The sequence below is a fragment of the Lepidothrix coronata genome, unplaced genomic scaffold (assembly GCF_001604755.1).
Source record: "Lepidothrix coronata isolate B3197 unplaced genomic scaffold, Lepidothrix_coronata-1.0 Scaffold28, whole genome shotgun sequence".
Classification (NCBI taxonomy): domain Eukaryota; kingdom Metazoa; phylum Chordata; class Aves; order Passeriformes; family Pipridae; genus Lepidothrix; species Lepidothrix coronata.
Genome location: NW_016690208.1, coordinates 4,525,544 through 4,541,956, shown reverse-complemented (window position 1 = coordinate 4,541,956; position 16,413 = coordinate 4,525,544). Strand labels below are relative to the sequence as shown.

The following is a 16,413-nucleotide window of genomic DNA, read 5'->3' as shown; positions in this document are numbered from 1 at the left end:
AAAATGGTAAATATTTTTCAAAAACTACCCAGGGACTGTCCCTCCCGGGCAGGAACTGCTGACAGGTTTTGGTGCCGCCCTTCACCTTGGATAAGTAAGAGGGGAGCACCCGGAGCCATGTCCGCAGTCGGGCCCCGCCGCTGAAGGACGGCGAGAGCAGCCACAGGAGCCCTTTGTCAGGAAAAAGCCTTCATGACTGTATTTGTGCAGGCAGCTCTAAAGGCTCAGACCTTTATTCTTTCAGGCTTTTAAACTAAAGGTCATTTTCTCTTCCCTTCCAGAATTTAAAAAAAAAAAAAAAAAAAAAGAGAGAGAGAGAAAAAAAAAAGTGAATTCCTCTTGACGCAGATCCCCTTCCCCTCTGGATGGGAGTTCAATTGTTCTTGCAAGCAAACTCCAAATCTGCCCCTCGCATTCACTTCCTTTTTCCTGCCCGAAAGGAAACAGAGATTTCTGACTGTGTGAACTAGTCCTTTATTTAAGGATACAAGAAAATAGCTAAATGCTAATTCAGTGTGGCTCTATGCACTTTAGCATGCGGCACGGCAGAACAAAAGAAAGAGAAACATATCCCCGCCCTTCCCAGCTGAATTGTAAACTGCCCACTGGTTTGAGTATAATGGGTATTTATGAAAGTTATCCTAAAACATTTACTGAAGTCCAATGCAAACCCAAACCGCTCAGTCAGGAAGTTTTTAGCTACCAAAAATAATCACCAGGCCCTGGCTAATATTTTTAACGATCATGCGTGCTTGGGAATTTCCTCTTCCCTCCATGGAGATAAGTGATTAAACAAAATAAAGGCAGTGGCCATTTTGATACACTGCGACGTGTCAGAGAAGAGACACATCAACAGTTCTTTTTTTGTATCTTTTTCCTAAGTCTTGACTTCTGCATTCACTGTCTGACTTTTAGGCTGAATCCCACTTCTCTATTATGTTGCTGAAATCCAGTGAAGTCAGCAAAAAAGCCATGAAAGTTTCCTGGGTAGGACTTTTAAGCCAAGGTATGAGATCCACTAAGGGGGGGACAGTTATCCATTACACACCTTATTAATTCTATAAAAAGGACATCAAGCTCTATTCAGCTCATGTTATTTGGCTTAATCATTTCTTTAGAACAAACACCATTACTGTAACGTCCTGTCCATTCTCCAGGTCTTCTCCATGGAGACCTGCTCTGGCCTTAGTTCCACACAATGGGATCAGAAATGGACCTTGGAGTGAATTTTTCCATACACCAAGTATTTTTGAAGTAGAAAACTTTCAATCAGTTTCAAGTGTTCTCTTCTGCTACTGGGCACATTTAAAATGTCAATTATTGTTCTCTACAATGACCAGTAAGTGTTGCTGGGAAAGAGGTTGTGGGCTGCAGGCAGGGAGGAGGAGGAGGAGGGCCCTTAGCCCTCAGGATTTTGGTGCAGAATGGAGTAACCCCAAAGAAGTCACCTTTGTAAGGGCATGGAGTGATAGGACAAGGGGGAATGGCAGCAAAATGAAAGAGGAGAGAATTAGATTATATATTAGGGAGAAATTTTTCCCTGTGAGAGTGGTGAGGCCCTGGCACAGAGAAGCTGTGGCTGCCCCCGGATCCCTGGAAGTGTCCAAGACCAGGCTGGATGGGGCTTGGAGCAACCTGGGCTAGTGGAAGGTGTCCCTGCCCATGGCAGGGGGTAGAACTGGATGAACTTTGACATCCCTTCCAACTCATACCAGTCTGGGATTCTGTGAAATTAATGGCAGGTCTGAGGGAATCCTTGACTGATCATTTGTTGTAGCTTTTGGCAGAGAATTCAAAATGCATATTTTTGGTCTTTGCTGAAAGCAAAGTTCTGCATTTAGGATTTGGATTCTGTTATCATAGAATAGAAAAAATAAAAGAATGGTTGCACATGTATCCATCTTCAGAGATGTTCCTGGTACAAGAAAATGGCAGCTAGATTAACTTAGTGAAGTTTTGGCAGTGGAAAATATTTTCCCATCTTTCTGTGGTGGTGGGAGCTGATTCCAAGGCAGATGCCAGGGATGTGCAGGGAGTGCACCTCATACCTGATGGAATTTGGGGGGGGGGAATGGGCAGGTGTCTCAACCCAGTAAGAAGCCCAGGCACCTGGGTCCCTATTCTGTCTGTGACAATTTTTCTCTGTAGGAATTTGCAACAAGAGAGGCCCCCACAGCCCCAGTGGCTGAGAGAACGTGATTTGTCCTTGCATGAGCTGGAGGCACTGAATCCCCCCACAGTGCAGATCTAATCCATCCTGTGTGTCTTTCCATTGCACACGGGTTTCTCAAAGATACAGTCTTGCTCAAATATTTTCTGAGTGCCTGATACCTTCCTGCAGCCAGGGAAGGTATCTGTGAGTGATACAAGCTGCTCCGGCAGGACAACACTGAAACCTTATCTCTCACCAAAGGGCAGATAAAGGAGCCCTTTGCCACGCTGGCTTAGCAAAAGAGAGGCTCTGGGCTTTTTCCCATCTCTGTCCTCGATGTTATCACAACAGCAGCAGCGAGGCACGGCCACAGCCCTGACATTGGGTACACGGGGGTCCCAGTGGTGCCCCAGAGCACATTGCTGCAGAACAGGGGAGTTTGGCAGTTTGTCCCCCAGCCCAGGGTTTGCTGCTTGTGTGCAAGACACCAAATTGCACAATATTTAGTCTCTGCTCCCTGTCTCCCTCACTTTCTCCCCTTCTCTTATCAGGCTTTCCTTGAACTCTTTGTCAAGAGTGAGAGGGGAGGCTGAGCCCTCAGGGTGGCTCAGATGAAGCACAGCAAGGGCTGGGGCATTGTTCAGCCCACCTGAGTGGGAGCTGCTCACCTTGGTCTTACAGAAACTGCCCACCACGGTGTTACTCCCATCTTACAGCTGGGCGTGCAGGTGTTGGTGCTTCAGTAGTGTCTTGGGGTCACTCTGATTCAGGAAAGCGCAGATGTACAATGTGCTTCACAGTAAGGTCTGGCTGATCTCTTAATACCAGTCTTAATTTTGCTGGAGTTGATTTATGGCCCTGGACAGGCTGACCTTGATGGCACAAACTCCCCCACACCTCTGACAAAGCACAGGAGCACGTGCAGGGCTTTAAGCGTGTGCTCAAGCATTGCTTGCAACAGAAATGTTTCCCTGGCTGGGGGCTGTGTCCCACATGGAGCCTTTGCTTTGGCTTATTTCCACATTGGAGATGTCCTGGAAGAACCTGCCAATCTTCTGTAAGAAGCACTACTTAAAGTCAGCATCACAGAAGTCAACTCCCAGCTTTCTGTCATCACAACCCCAACTCCTTGTGCAACATGATGTCAAATATCTAATTAACATATGGGTAGCAATTAGCTTTTGGTGTTAATGAGCAGCTGCTAGTACAAGTGGGAGGGAGGGGAGGCCTTACGGACGTCAAAAGACCTTGAAAAATGTCTTTATTGCAAAAGTGGAGACTTTGATGAGGAATGAGAGATCTGCACAAAGGGAATGTCTTTGCCCTGGGGAAGAGATCCAGCCACACTCCAACAGCATCTGCAGCCTCTGGGTCAGAGGCAGATCCAGCCATCCCTGGAGGATGTTGCAGGGTGCTTCCCAAGTGTTGAAAATGAGGAGTCTCTGACTCTCACTGTCAGAGATAAAATAAGCATTTACTGTGAGATAAAAACCTAGAGACGCAAAGTTCCTTGGGCAAGCTGGAAACAGAGGAAGACTCAGCAGAGGTAGCTATCCCAAAGCATCTTTTCTTTACCATTTTTCTTTTCTTCTCTCTTTTTTTTTTTAAGACTAATAATCAAAGAGCTTTTTGAAAAGACTAATAATCAAAGAGCTCAGGGAACAAATATCCCCCAAAGAGCTGTGCCAAAAGAGCCTTCCTCAGTGTTGTTTCTTTGTGACTGAGGGGAGGGTCCCACTGGACATGGGGCTGCAGAGGGCCCCAAAACCCCTCTGCAAACAGAAGCCTGTTGATCCTCTCAGCTCATCACCCCACAGCATGGCCCCATCCCAAACCAGCCATCATGTGCCCAGGTTCAGGTCCTCCCCAGACACTGCACTAATGAAGTTTTGTTTAACAACATTTTTTTGAACCTTTAGGGAAATTTGAGTGGGAAAAACACAGTGTCAACCAATCATTCACATTTCGAGGCTCTAAAGTTCAAAGCTCAATTTTGGAGCTGGGATAGTTTCAGAGGAACTTTTTTCCTGAATTCTGATTTCTCTGAAATGTACAACATTCTCTGCAAAACACGGATGAAATTCCTTGTCACAGAAAGTTTCCAGCAGGAGAAGACAAATGTGTTTCCCAGCCAGGCTGTGGATGCCTGACAGACTCCCAAGGCTCTCCCTTAGTGGTAAGAAGCACTAATGAAGAATTCAATCTCTGAACTTGATTAATTACGGCTGCACTGTCGGGTATTCCCAGGGCATCCTCAGAACTCCTCGATCCTGCCCCGTGTGTGGGAGGCACATTGTAATCTCTGGGCTGGACTCTGCCCAGCGCTGTTCCCTGTTGTTTTCCCCATCATCCTCACCTCAAGGACAGGCTGGAGAGTGGCCAAGTGGGTTCAGAGGTGCCACATGTCCCCAGGATCTTGTGAGATCTGGGCATCTAAGACCAGGTGCCTCACAAGAAACAGCAGTGAGGGGATGAGTTGAGTGGGGTGCAGCTCATCCAGGGGATGGTGGGGAGCATAGGGAATGTAAAAAACTTATTGAAATATGGCTGCTGGGGGTCTTGCCCTGGTAGTGGTGTCTCTGACTCTGCAGCATCACAGTAAGCAGCACATGCTGGCACAGAGCAGCCTAAAAAGGCCAATAAAACAAACCAGGCAGGACTTGGTTTCTCAGGAGCAGCTGAGACTTGGAGGGAAAAAAAAAAAAAGACATGTAAAAGTTCCTGCAGCAAAACCGTGGGGGAAAACACCAAACACAGCCTCAACCTTAAAGGGATCAGCGTGGGCAGGGTGTATTCAACAGCAGCCACATCAGCTGACAGGAGGGCAGCATGCCACACTAATTGGCCTGTGCTAATGAGGGGCTAAAGCCCACTCCATCCCCCTACTCAATTCACGCCTGACAGGCCCTGAATGCCGTGGAGCAGGTCAGTGGTGGAGGGGGCTCACGGCCTTTGGAAAAGCCTGTGGAAAACACGTGTCCCGGCTTGGGGCTGCCTGCCCATCTGCGTGCTTTGCTCTGGTGGGTCCACTGCCACCTGCCACCGTGGGCTACACAAAAGGTCACTTCAGGATGGGCTGGGAGCTGCCAGGGAGCTGGAGCTCCAGCGGAGATGCCAGCAGGAGGTTGGGGGACAATGGGAAGTGCAGGCATAGGCAGGACTGTGGGTATGGCCAGCATGGCCGAGTGTGCAGCACCAACACCCTCTGGCTTCCTCCCTCCCTCCCTCCCTCCCTCCTTCTCGCACACCATAACTGAGCCTTGGCTGACACCCAGGCTTTCCCCCAACACCGACCTCCCCGGGAGGACAGTGGCGGCTCTGCAAGATGAGGCGTCACGATTTCAAATGTAAAAACACCCATTCATATGGCCCCTGCTGACCAATTCCCGCTCCAACAGCTATTACTGAGGACTCCAAAGACTGAGTAAACAGGAAACGTTTTCCACACATCCCGTTTCACTCCTGCGGCTCTGCTGCTGAGGCCAGAGCAGTCCCGCTCCGTGCCCGGCTCTGCGTGCACATGGAGGTGTGGGTGGACGATGTCCCTGTCATGCCCTGTGACCTGCACTCATCCCGGGGCAGAGGACACGGGAGAGATGGCACAGGACCAAGCGGTGGTTGTTTCAGATGATAAAATTTGAGTGTAGTGTTTTGGGGAGGATTCCAGGAGCTGTTGAGAAGGCTCTGCACATTATAGGGATGAGCCTGTGTGTCTGCTGATGGTGGAGAAAGCTCTCAGCTCTGGACCTGAGCTCCCAGTGCTCAGCATTTCTGATCTGAACGGAGCATCCAGTGCTGCCTCATCTCACAGGTGACACGTGCCATCCATGTGAACCCTGTACCTTTCCACGGGGAGATGATGCTTAAAACTCATCACCAACTAGAAAACCACAGGGAGATAGACCCTCCCTATAGGTTAATGTGTGCACAACAGCATTTCATGCACAACCGAGCACACACACACACACACACACAAACACACACACTCTTTTGCCTCGAGGAGACTCCCCTGGACAGGTGTGCTCCCACAGAATCCACCAGCTGGGAATGCTTGCTGCCAGCAGCACACGATGTATACAATCACCTATTGCTGGAGAGGATGATGGGCAGCAGAAAGCAGCCTTCAAAACCCTGTCTTGCCAAGGAAAACAAGAGGGGGCTTTCTTTAGCCATGCATTTATGTAAATAAACACAGGAATATTTTGCAACTCCCAGGGGACTTGCCCAGAGTACTGTTTTGCTGAATCAGGGTGGGAGTAATCCTGTGCTCACCGTGAGCCTGCGCACAATCGGGAGGACCCTGGCACGTGCGGCACGAGCCGGGGACACAGCCCTGCTCCAGGGGAGCCCCACATGGCACGTGTCCCTAAACCCACACCATGTGCTCTGCCAGGACAGGGGCAGAACCCACGGGTTGCCGTGGGGGTCTTGAGGGTTGACGTATAATTGCCACCACCACAGCCCTCATGCTTCTAAAATGTCTCCTTTCTTAGCATGGTCCGGATCAAAGGTTCAAAATCCAATTAAAAACTGTGTTGTTCCTCCTTTGGTCGCCCAGAACCAAGGTCACACATACACGTGTATTAAATTTGGAATTATAATCAGTTTTGCCCCAGAACGGGCTTGAAAATTAGGGCACCAGGGCAGTTGTTTTCATGCTTCTCTGCCGCCCGGCCCTGAAGGCGCCATCTTTGCTGGGTGACGTCCTGTAGGTTTTGTCACCCAAACTGCGTGTACCTCACTCCTTCCCAACACAGGCACAGTGTGACAGGGGTGACAAGCCATCCAGCAAACTGACTGACCACAGTGCTGTAACCCAAATTTCAGGGGGTCACAAATACCCCAGAACACGCTCTGCTGGTGCATAACATCAACGTGGCCCCTCATGACAAGATGGCCGCCAACCCCGCCACGCTTGGCATGGGCTGTGAGGGAGGATGGGGATCCCAACTTGCCGCCGATCCACCCCCTCTGAGGGGGAATGAGTGGTGTCTGTGGTGGGTGCTGCCGAAATGTGCCCCAGCGAGGTGGAAGGGCGGGGGGCAGGAACCCATCTTATGCGTGGTGTGAGGCACAGGAGGGAGCCCAGGTGGCCGCCGTGTTGCTCCCTGTGTCCCCGGGGACTTGTGTCTCCCTCCTTTCTGTTTCAGCCCCCTGTGTCCATCCCTGGTGGTCACGGTGTGGGGGTGCCGCCCCTCAGCCCCTCTCCCCCTCGGGGTGCGGGGCGGCCGTGTTTGTTCTCCTCGCGGCGCCTGTTATCAGCTCACAACACACACAGGAAGTCCTGTCTGGGATTGTCCATCCCCGGCCTGATTTATACAGGAAGAAAAGCATAAAAAGCCGCCCTTCCACCTCAGCAGCCACCTCCTGCCTGTGCGTGGCCGACAGCTGACCATGACAGGGCCATCGGGCGGGTGCCTGGGCCCGTTGGACCCGGGGTGGCCGGGCAGGGATGGCCACCGGGAGCCATGTGGGAGCACAGCACTGGGGCTGCTCCCAGCGCAGCGGGGGACAGTGGGGTGCCACAGGTACCGTAGAGCCATAAGGGGAATGGGGTGGATGGGATGGGAGGGGATGGGATGGGAGGGGATGGGATTGGATGTGGGGCTGGCGCTGGGGCAGCGGGAGTGTGTCCTTGCCAGGTGAGACCCTGCGGGCTCTGGGTGGTTTTGCCCCTGCTCAGGCAGAAATGATGGTAGGAGCGTGGAGCAAACAAGGGCGTAAAGGATCTTTTGGAGCACATGGGTGTGTAAAGCATCCTTCAAAGCACAAGGGTGTGTAAAGCGTCCTTTAAAACAAAAAGGTGTGGAGAGCATCCTCCATCTGAGCTCCTGGTGAGGCTGGGTCTGCTTTGCTCAGAGTGGAGTTCAGCCTCCAGCACTATTATTTTTAATTCACCCCACTGGCACTTAGGATGTTTTCCAGGAGCAGAGAACTCCGCGGGTAAATTTTACCTCCTGTGTGTGTAGAGGCTGCAAACACTTGCACAAATTCCTGTGGGATGGCTGCAAATTCTTAGCAAATCTCTTCACTTTCTGTTACTCTTTCCCTTTTTCCTTTTCCTGCTCTCTGACCACTGATACACCACCGCGCTGTTTGTCCTTCCCCCTCTGCTCCCTGCCTGCCGGTCTCCTCTCTGTGCTGCCAAATTCAGCCCCAGATCCAGGCAGGATGAGGGGCAGGACAGGGATGTGGGCAGGGACTCTCCTGCCTGTCACACCAAGGCTTTGTCCTGCCTAACAGCCGAGCCCGGAGCGTGCCGGGTGTGCATGCCAGGAGCTCAGCAAAGCCACGGAGCCGGCTGATTATCATGCTGTCTGTTTTCAGCTACCTGTGTTTTGGGATAAAAAAGCAGCTGAGATACCCAGGCACTGGCTGGCTGGGTGGGAATATGGAGCAGAACCACACCAGTGAATGCTCTCAGTAGAAATAACCCCAGCATACTTTTTCCAAGGGTCTAACATTTGTGGAATCAATTCACTGAGCAGAGAATAAAAAATAAGAAGAAACAACAAGGCTTTGTCAGTGATGAAATTAATTTAAGACTGGATTGGGAAGCTGCGCGAGGCAGAAGTCCAAATGTGGTGGCTGGATCCTGAGCATCCTCAAAAATCCACCTCTGAGCAGAAGTGGAAAACACGGAGTCTGTCCTGGCAGAGTCTCAGTATTCTTCCCTGTAATCTGCCGATGGAGTTACTCCCCTCTATCTGCTGTTCCACTACCATCTCTCACAAGTTTCCCTGGAGGTAAGAAAGAGAAAATGAATCTGGTCTGGAGGCTCATTTGAGGCATTTCCCAGGCTCTGCTGCTGCAGATGGGGCTGGCCCGGGGGAGGCAGATTTACAAACTGCAACAAATTAGGGTAAACCAACCTGCCTCACAGTCCCACCAGCAGCAGGGGGGCATGGCCAAACACCAGGGGAGAAGTCTCAGACCAGACAGGGAAAGAAAAGCGTCTCTGCAAAGAGAAGGGAGTGATCAGAAATGTTTTCTTTTACTCTGTCCTCTCTCCCGAAGGGAGCTCTTGGATCCCCGTCCTGCTCACAGCCTGGGAGGTGAGGGCAGAGAGGAGCTCTGCTTAGTACAGGTTCCTGGAGCTGGAGATTTTCTGGAAGAGAAGGATAATCAGAGCAAAAATCAGAGCATTTCTTGTGGGAAATGCTCTTTGCTGAGCTGCTCCCTAGGATGGTCACGGTTCAGAGACCAAGCTGTCCTGCATCTCCCAGCTATACCACTGCACTTCCCATGCTCCTTTCTGAAGTGATTCACTGGGGAAGTGGGGTGGGGGAGCATTCCCTGCTGACTAATGCCGTGTTTTGCCAGGGAAATTTCACAGAAAGCTGCAAAATTCAGTTTATTCCTGGGTGGGATGAATCATTTCCCAGTTTTTACACTGCAGCCACTGCTGCCTTCTCTAAATGTAAATAAGAGCTCAAGTGTGCATGCAAAGGAAAACAAACCTAGCTATGGGATGTTGCCCTGTTCTTGCATTTGTTTTTGCACAGCTGCAGCTCGGCTGCTGGTTGTCCCCATGGTCACCTTAAGTTATACCACACCTGTCCTGAGACACTTAATGCTTGTTAAGTCCTTACTCAGGCAAAAAAAAATACCACTTTGTGGGGCTCCAGTCTCCGTTATAATACACAGAGCCCTGGGCAACTGGTGAAAACAGACTGAGAGCTACAGACCAAGTACCTTTCTTGGTTTGACCTGTTTTTATCTCACTGCCATCAGTGGACTCATCTAGATTTCCACTGAGATAACTGGTCTGCAGCTGACGCAGCTGAGAACAATATAGGACATAATAGAATAGTGGGAGGTCGTTTTCCTCACAGAGCTCTGCAGAGCAGGGGCTGCTCCAAAGCCTCAACTCAAGTGTAAAGTTTACAAACAGCCTTATGAAAAACCTGAGCAGAAGAATTTGTCCTAGAACAGGAAAAGCCATTCCCCCCTTTTTTTGAGAAGCACCAAAAATTCCTATTGCTTTAGCAAGTGCTTCCAGTTCTGTGCCAGACCCCCGCAGAGGCCAGCGAGAGCCCATTGTCCACAGCAGGTACGGGGTCAGCCAGGGCTTGTAGCAGCTGAAAGGTTTTGCATCTGTATGTGTGTCACTCTCCTGCCTGTCCCCCCATCCATCTGCCATTTCAGCACCTCTGGCCCCAGTTTGGGGCAGCACTCGTGTGCCTGGGCACGTCCCGTTTTCTGTGATGGGATGGAAGTGCTCCTCTCTGATGTGGGACTTTAGTGCTGACCTCCTATTAATTCTCCTCTGTTATCATTCCTTTTTTGTGCCTACAGAGCCAGAGCAAAGTCCCCCCATGCCCAGATACCTCACACCCTCCAAGCTCTCCTATCACACAGGGGACCACTTCCAGCCCACAGCTCCATGCCTTGATCCACCACAGATGCTCTCAGGGGGATGTTGGATTCCCAGGCAGGTGCATTGGGCTTGGCAGGTCTGTGGGACAGGCTCTAGGAAACAGGGGGGTGGGTGAAAATCTGACTTTTGCAGCCAGCCCAGTGCTCAGCCTGAGACCTGCTCCAGGCCAGCACTCAGTGTCCTTCACAGCTCACGCTGGTGGTAAAACCAGTGGGAGACAAGGAGGTTTTGACATTGTTAAATCTAAGAGGGAGGTTGGGCAGAAACATTTCTTTCTTGGCCTGGAGACAGGCATTAATATTAGATGTCGTGGGAGTACACTTCTACTGTGTGAGGGAGAAAGCTGTGGGGGAAAAATGTAAAACATTGGTCAAGGGAGGACTTCAAATTCAGACAGCCTTGCAGACAGGAGCCAAAATCCCTTGCTGCCTTTGTCAGAAGATCATCACACCGACCTTAACAGTGCCAACAGATCTGATCTTCCCCCACTCTGAACTGGCATAACTCCTGCTTCCAAGGGAACTTTGCCAGGCAGTGTCCTGGGGGATTTCCTCCCAGCATAATGAATATTAGCACATAAGACACCGAACCCTCCCCAAGAGCAGAGGATTAAATGCTCTTTTAATGGGCTATAAGCAGTTCTTTAGCAGCTGACATGGGCACTTGCTTGAGCAAAGATTTGACCCAATAAATGGAACTGCGAAGCAAACATTTTGCAATTAAAATACTGGCAGAATTTTAAAATGCTCAGTGCACTTAGGGAATAAATGCCTAATGGCTGAGAAGGCTCCACCGGGGACCCTGGAAGGTGGTGTGCTTGGTCCTGTGCTGGGTGGTGTCCTGCAAAGAGCTGAAGGATGAGTCCATCCTCTTCCTCACCATCAAATTTACGCTTGGTATTCCAGGGACTCAGGCAAAGGTTTCCCAAGCAGTTAGGGCCTCCCTGTGCCCTACCACAGTGTCACAGTGTCCTTGCCTCTGGCACACCAGTGGTGTGAGCTCAGTGCCAGTGCCACAGGGAGTCACGATCCTGCTTCCATCCTCCACCCCACTCCACAAATGTTTCATCCTCCACAGCTCCACACCTTTGGGAGTGTCCAGGGCATCCCACACCAGGTCCATCATGGGCAAGGGCTGGGTCACTGGTCTCTGCCTGCCTGACAGGGGGAGTGTAACAGTGGGCTTTTTCTGTCCTGACAGTAAGAAACCAAGATGCTCCTTAAGGAAAGGATCCCTGCCCAGGACACATGATGGAGCACCGTGGACAAGGTGAGTGCCTTGGCTGCAAAATGAGATCCTGTGCTTTCAGCATGGCCAGACGGAGAAGCTTTCCCTTGTCTTCCAAATGCATTTTGCAATTATTAGGCAATAATTCAGGCTCTGTTCATCTCCCCCGTACACCAGAAAAAACAGTAACACTCTCGGCATAACATGATAATTACCGTCCCTTCAAGGCTCTTGGGAAAAGTTGCCTCTGCTTCGTGTTTAGGAGATTAAATGAGCTGAAATCATTCCTGGGAGGTAGGATGGATCCACAGGGTGGGCAACCCCTCCTGTGCTGTATGAGATGCTGCGTAACGTGGAGCTGTGCTTCCACCAGCACCAGCGAGCCTTTCCTTTGCTGCTGGGAGGGATCCCAGCACATCCCAGAGCGGATTCCCCTCTGTTCCCTTCCTCAGGGAGAATCCCACCAACACTCCTTTCACACGGGGAGCCCCACTCCAGAACACCAGCACCCATCACCTTCCCGGGGGGGTGCAGCACGACCCGAGACAGCTCCAGTTCCATCAGCGGCCTCAGCGTATCCCTGAGGAAATAGAGGGGATGGGCCAGTGATCTCAGTTGCTCTTTTGGCGCCATTGTTGTTTAGCTGGTAAATATTTCCTTTAAATGCTTACATGCTTTCGAAAAAATTACAAAACTTAATGGGAACAAATATTCCCAGGGGGCTGTATCCTGCCATTCATTCGCACATCAGATCCCCGCTATCTTCAAGAATGGCTCTGTGCATGGGCAGGCGCCTAAGTCATTTGAAAAACAATAAGCCTCTGTGCTCTAATTTTCCAGACAAAAATGTAGACAAAACAAGTGGCAATTTGGCACAAACCGAACTGCTTTGATAAATAACTGGGCATTTTAAGAGGAGCAGCCTGTAGGCAGCTGGGATGGGCTGCCTGAGCTGTCCCGGGGCAGGTGTTGCCCAGCCGGAGCTGAGCCCAGTGTGTCACCCTTGGGAGTCTCTCGGGGTCGATCCTCACATGGCTCCACAGCTGGGGGCCCCTCCAAGGAATCCTGTATTCATCCTTTAGGGCTCGCTGAAAACCAGCCTCCCTGTCCTGGCAATTTATTGCCGGCTTCTGCAGGACTTCGCTGTTGTAATGACCTCAGGGTGATTAACGGGGCACGGCGGGAGGCTGTGGACCAGGTCTCTAACCTAGGGAAACACGTCTCCTCTTAAAATTATATGTGCTCGTGGGGAGTGCGGAACCAGCCACAATATTTTTTAGCAAAGAGAAATAAATTTGCCCTGGGCACTGCACTGGCGATGGACCATTTCCCCGGGGAGTCTGAACACCCCTGGGCGAGGGGCTGGAGGCTGCGCTGGGATCTCCCCCTCTTGCTATAATCCCCTGCCCACCCAGGCGGGCTGGGCCATAGGGGGTTCAGGGACCTCGTGTCCTCGCAGTGTGGGACACGCCGGGGCTGAGGGGCTCAGCCTGACGTGGGGTCACCAGGTAAGGCTCCAGCTCAATCCAGGGCAGGGGTTTCCTGCAATCCCGTCTCCATCAGAGCCAGAGAAAACTCACGGGGCGCACCACCAGCGTGTCCCCCCACCCCGGGCTGGGCTCCCGGGGGGGTCCTGCCCTATCCCCGCATGACTCCTCCGCCCTCCGCAAGAACTGATTTCTCCGGCGGTCTCGCCGTGTCCCCAGATGTTCCCGGGGCGCCGGGGGCAGGTGGCGGCCGGCGGGGGCCGGCGGGGCGGGGGCAGGCGGAGGCTCCCCGGGCCCCGGCGCTTCCCCCCGGCCGGGAGGCTCCGCTTTCCTCCCCGCCGGGAGCTCATTGGGCCGGGGCGGAGGGACCGGCTCGGGCCGGGGGAGGAAATGCGCGGGGGGCCGCGGCGCGGCGGCGACTCCGCGGCTCCGGCACCGCCACCGGTGAGTCCCGGCGGGCACCGCCCGGCGCTCGGCACGGCCGGAGGGGCCGCGGCCGCATCCCCCGGCGGGGAGGGGCGGGGGGTGTCGGCGGAGCGGAGCTCGGTACCGCAGCGCTGGGAGGGCGGCCGGGGGGGACCCTGGGCCGGCGGAGGGGCTGCGGGGCTGCGGGCAGTGCCGGGGAGCGGGGATGGGGCTGCTGCGGCCGCGATGAGCATCCCTGCGCCGCGTCCCGGCAGCCCCCCGGGGTACCCGTGTCCCTACAGTTCTTGCAGCCCCCCGGGACACTCGCGTCCCTTTACACGCTGTGACACCCGGAAAACTCGCGTCCCTGCAGTTCCTTCAGCCCCCCGGGACACCGGGTGCGTGCAGATCCTCGGACACCCGCGTCCCCGCAGCCCCCCGCGGCCTCCGGGGGTCCCCGCAGCCCGCTCCGTGATTCCCGGGTCCCCGCAGCCGCTGCGTGATAACGGTGTCCCTGCAGCCCCCGCGGTCCCGTGTCCCTGTGTGCCGCCCCACCGTGCCGTACCCCCGGAGCCCCCTCCGCCGTTCCCCCTCCCTTCTCCCCGCTCCATAGCGCCTGCATCCCCGCGTCCCGCTCCATCCCGCCCACACCGCGTGCCGTGCCCCGCGGTGCCGCATCCCAGCCTGCGCAGGGAACAGCTGGAGGTGTCTGTAAGGAACAATCCATCCCCCTGCGGCTGGTGCAGACCCTCTCCAGGAGGGTTTGGCTCTAAGGGCACAGGCCAGGGCCAGAGCACGGCTTGGAGCCACGGTTTCACCTGCAGAACCAGGCCAGGCTGTTGGGAAAAGTGCAGCCTGTGAGGTTTATTGCATCCTCCCGAGGGGCTGGATTGTCTCGTATCCCTTTGCAGACAGAGCTCGATTCCTCCTGCTGCCATCAGCTGGATCTTTAGTCTTGGTTCCATGGGCAGAGCTGCACAAAGTGCTGCTCACCTGTGCGGTGGGTTGTGTTTGCCATTGGTGGCTGTGGCAGGTGAGGCAAGAGCAGACTTAGGAGATCTATAGGAATGTTTCTGGCTGGCAGGAGAAGGATCCCCAGACTCACAGGAGCACGTGGCCAGCCAAGGAGGCTTAGCTGACTCCTGAAACAGCAGAAACTTAGAGGCACCCGCATAGTTTCACTTGCCAGACCTCTTCATTTGAGAGACTACAAAGGCAGTGACCAAAAACTATTTTTTTTTTAATCATAAGAAGATGTTTCTTGGGTTATATGTGTTAAAAGAGCAATATTAGAATAGGTGGTGGCAACAGGTTGGAAGATCTTCAGTGGCTATAAAGAGGCTGATTTTCATAAAATTATAAAAAAGACAAGTATAGACTATCATGTTTTGCACTTTTGCAACATTTTCTTGTATGAAGCAACCATAGTTTTATGACCCAGAGGGATCCTCTGAACACTCGAGGTAGGGCAGTGCTGCTCCATTTCAAAGTGAAAAAACAAACCGTCTATATTTTAGGCTCGTGCCCTGCGTTTCTTGCTGTCCCCACAGGGAAAGCTCCAATGGCAGCCACGGGAATCCTGTGGGAGGACGGAGATGGTTGGCAGAGTTTGACTTAGAGACTTCAGAAGAAGCACTGCTAGCCTGGGGATCTGGTATTGTAGGGAAAATATGTGTCCCAGTATAGCCCTGGGAAAAGCTGGCTGGCGGAGCAGGGGGGAGTTAGTGTGTCTGTACACCAGTGTCCTTGGGATGTCTCCAGGAGAACTGGGGAAAAAGAAGGCTTCTTCACTACTTTTAAAAAACCTTCCTGCAGGTCAAGCAAGGTTTGCTTTCCTGGTGGTGGAGATACCATAAATCAGTCATTAGGAGATGAAGTTTTTTGCTATGTTTGGAGAAGAATGGAGCACTATAGGCTCTACAGCACCAAAATCCTCCTTACATCCTCAAAACCGGGCTTGCATGGAAATATGCTGTGATATTTGACATTTGATAGTTGATGTTTGATATTAAGGAACAGGAAGGCACCAGGCTGGTTTCTCTCCAGTTGTGAGTCTCCATCTTTCCATGTTTAAGTTTCTCTACCTGCACAAAGGAAAGGATGATCCTGGGTGCCTCGGAGGAGGGATTTGAGACCTGCAGGGTCTACAGATATATGGTGGCTATTCCTAACAAGTTGTCTCAGAGTTAGGAATTAATCCTAATGGAGATTGGGGATCCACCTGCAACTTTCCAGTCCAATCCCACCCCACAGCACTTGGGGTTTTTAGCAAGTTGGTTTGCAGTCACCATATTTCCAGTCTCAGAAGGAGGTTTCTTGTGTTGCCTCCCTTTTCTCAAGGTTTAATCAGAACAACAGATTCTTTAATTGGTGCATGTTTAAGGTGGGTTTCTTTATTTCTTCCTCCTTCAGCTGCTGCCATCCGGAGGCCAACTGGTTTGTTTAAATGCAATACTGTTTAAATTAGATATTGTTACTGACCTTCTTCTGCCTTGTTTCATGTTTGTCCTCGGCTAGAAAATCAAAAGCTCTTTATTTGCGGCTCAGATCTGACTCTGCAGACGGTACATATGGCCCTTGCAGCACTTTTCTCTGGCACGAACTTGTATTTTAAAGGGAAGAAGATCAGATTTCAGTGTGTTATGTGGTGGGAAAACACAGCTTTACAATGCTGTGTGGATTAAGAAATTAGGGGCCATTGTTTTGCCCTCACTGCCTAGAATTAGCAGAGTGTTTCAGGCGACACAGGTCCCTTCCCTGTC

General features: G+C 52.2%; 1 protein-coding gene across 5 annotated transcripts in view; it reads left to right on the top strand.

The window, feature by feature from the left end:
• The first annotated feature begins 7,395 nt into the window (after positions 1 to 7,395).
• The window catches only part of EGFL7 (EGF like domain multiple 7), a 17,043-nt gene continuing 8,025 nt past the window's right edge, over positions 7,396 to 16,413 (top strand). The window contains exons 1-3 of one of the 5 annotated variants that reach the window (XM_017810285.1): positions 7,396 to 7,680; positions 8,607 to 8,898; positions 11,733 to 11,801. The gene's annotated coding sequence lies outside the window, so the exon portion shown is untranslated. Of the gene's footprint in view, positions 7,681 to 8,116; positions 8,899 to 11,732; positions 11,802 to 13,622; positions 13,691 to 16,413 lie in introns of those variants that run through there. The other 4 variants (XM_017810286.1, XM_017810283.1, XM_017810282.1 and 1 more) reach the window with 4 other exon arrangements.